The sequence below is a fragment of the Opisthorchis viverrini genome, assembly GCF_000715545.1.
Source record: "Opisthorchis viverrini unplaced genomic scaffold opera_v5_264, whole genome shotgun sequence".
NCBI classification, from domain to species: domain Eukaryota; kingdom Metazoa; phylum Platyhelminthes; class Trematoda; order Opisthorchiida; family Opisthorchiidae; genus Opisthorchis; species Opisthorchis viverrini.
This window is the reverse complement of record NW_008751921.1, coordinates 653,168-655,311: the sequence shown is the minus strand read 5'-3', so window position 1 is coordinate 655,311 and position 2,144 is coordinate 653,168. Positions and strand designations below refer to the sequence as shown.

General features: G+C 42.1%; 2 protein-coding genes across 2 annotated transcripts in view; one reads left to right on the top strand and one right to left on the bottom strand.

Annotated features, from left to right (window-relative positions):
• Positions 1-2,144, bottom strand: part of T265_09246 (hypothetical protein) — a gene marked incomplete at both ends in the record, with an annotated part of 25,599 nt that overhangs the window by 11,231 nt on the left and 12,224 nt on the right. The window lies entirely within an intron of this gene.
• Positions 1-2,144, top strand: part of T265_14798 (hypothetical protein) — a gene marked incomplete at both ends in the record, with an annotated part of 8,753 nt that overhangs the window by 980 nt on the left and 5,629 nt on the right. The window lies entirely within an intron of this gene.

The window sequence follows — 2,144 nt, the reverse complement described above, 5'->3', positions numbered from 1 at the left end:
TATATATATATATATATATATATATATATATATAACTAGGCGAACCTTATGGTTGCACGGCAGTGAAGCATCAGTTCCAACACTGACGTTGCTGTCTTTGATGATGGTGGTGATGATGACGATGGGCGAAAATATTCAGAAAACCGCTGAAATGTGCACCGTTTTTCCTCTTTCCGGGTCAGCCTGACCTAGACATACCCCATCCTCCTGTTCGTGGTGTTTTGCACGAAGAATTTATTGATTTACGACACGTTTACCCAACTGACTGGTCAATAATTACCGTTATTGTACTACGCTAATTAGAACAACAGTTCACAGTATGTGGGTTAGCCGTAACGTAGAATCGATAGATGAACCACACTAGGAACGACGTGTCTCACGGTTTTGCTCGGGGACAATTTTCAAATGATAGAAGGAAGAAGGTGTTTAGCAGGCAGGATCCCACCCTTCAGATTTGTCGTAAGGGTTAACCACGGAAATATCACTTCTCGGATTATGAATATAAGCCATTCCAAAAACGTCAATTTATACACGTGCTTTGTTGAAGTAAACTGGAATTAAGTTAGATGAAATATGATAACGGTCTCAAACTGATCAATATGTATGCATATTCCGGTGATCAAATGTGAGTATGCAGGGTTGATCAATAATGATATGATAAGAACACAAACCAGCGTATTAGTAGCGTAAACGAAAATTAATAGGGTCAGGCTTGGGTTGTATTCATGGTCTACTATCGACGATGATGGCAAGTTAAACAGAATATGGCTGTAATGTATAATATCAGGAAAGTCAGATTTCTGAAAGTAACCTCAGAACGCCCGGAACCTACTGCTCCACCAAAATCTCAACAGGAAAGCCGGCAAGCATCCAGGCCAGTCATTCATTCAATCAATTCAGCAAAAACCAATGAGTCCTCATGCACGCCACGGAAGCACGACCGAATGTGATCAGCGTTCAGGCATCTCATAGAGGCACGATCATTGTTGACGGGTGTTCACTAATGCCTATCAGCCAGCCTTGTTCAGTGTCAGAAAGTCCCCTTTAAATAGCCTGCCCTCGCACTCGCACGCACTCACGCTCTCCCACTCGTCTGTTCGGAATATAGCTGTTGTGTTCCTTTCTGTGAGTCTTTTTTCGGGCACTGGGCACTAGAGCAGTCAGCAGCGGATACCACAGATTTGCGAATCCGTAGATATGACATAGAATGAATCACGGTGATGAAATTTCCGCCTTGAATTTAGCCCGCGGCAGTTGAAAACTGCCCGCATAGCTCCGATAGGCGAAACTACCTAGAATCAGGGGGAATTTTCTGGTCACAGAGATGTTTCATCCTGAGAAGGTATAAGAACTGCTAAACGGTATCTAGCTAGTATTTACAGAAGAAATTCAAAGTTTGGCCAAATGGGAGGGGGGAAGGTAAACTAACAAACTGTCCACTTGAACGTTCCACCTAAGGAAATAAACTATTTGTCATTATATTCATCTGAACCCAACTGATAGTTGGGAATTGTGGACCCGTTTTAGAGTTTGGCTTGAAATTTGTTATTGATTTGCATTGATCTAATTGACGTCACCAAAATGGGATGAATTTGTGGCAAAAAGATAAACATCGTGGAGAAACTAGAGTATCTTCATATCAGCATGATAACTTCGGTCCTTAAAGATGAAAGCTTAGCTTCCTGAAGGAAGTGGTTTGGGCTTCTGATTCACTCGGAAGTAAACAAGGAAAGTTATAAGATCACCTGGCCATTAAACGAAGGTGAAATAGCGTACCTCCTCATCCGGATGAACATACTGTTTGTTACAACGCTGTGCCTAGCGCGATAGTAATTCGATTTCAAGACATCATCTTCATAGTTAAATAAGACTGAAGACCTTCGAGGTGGTGACGTTGATTAGTTGCTACGCCGGCCTCGTTGTTAATCTGCCCTGTTAGGCCAAAAAGTCAACAAGGGGTTTGCGTCACTTCAGGTGAAAGTCAACGAAGGACACCAAATTTCAGGAAAAAGTGTACCTAATACGTTTCCTCGTTCGATGATCAATGATTAGGCAGATGCCTATCTGGCTAGTCATCCTTATTTAACTAGCGAATATACACTAATCTGCAAACTAATTTGGTTCTTTCGAGAGACTCACCTGGA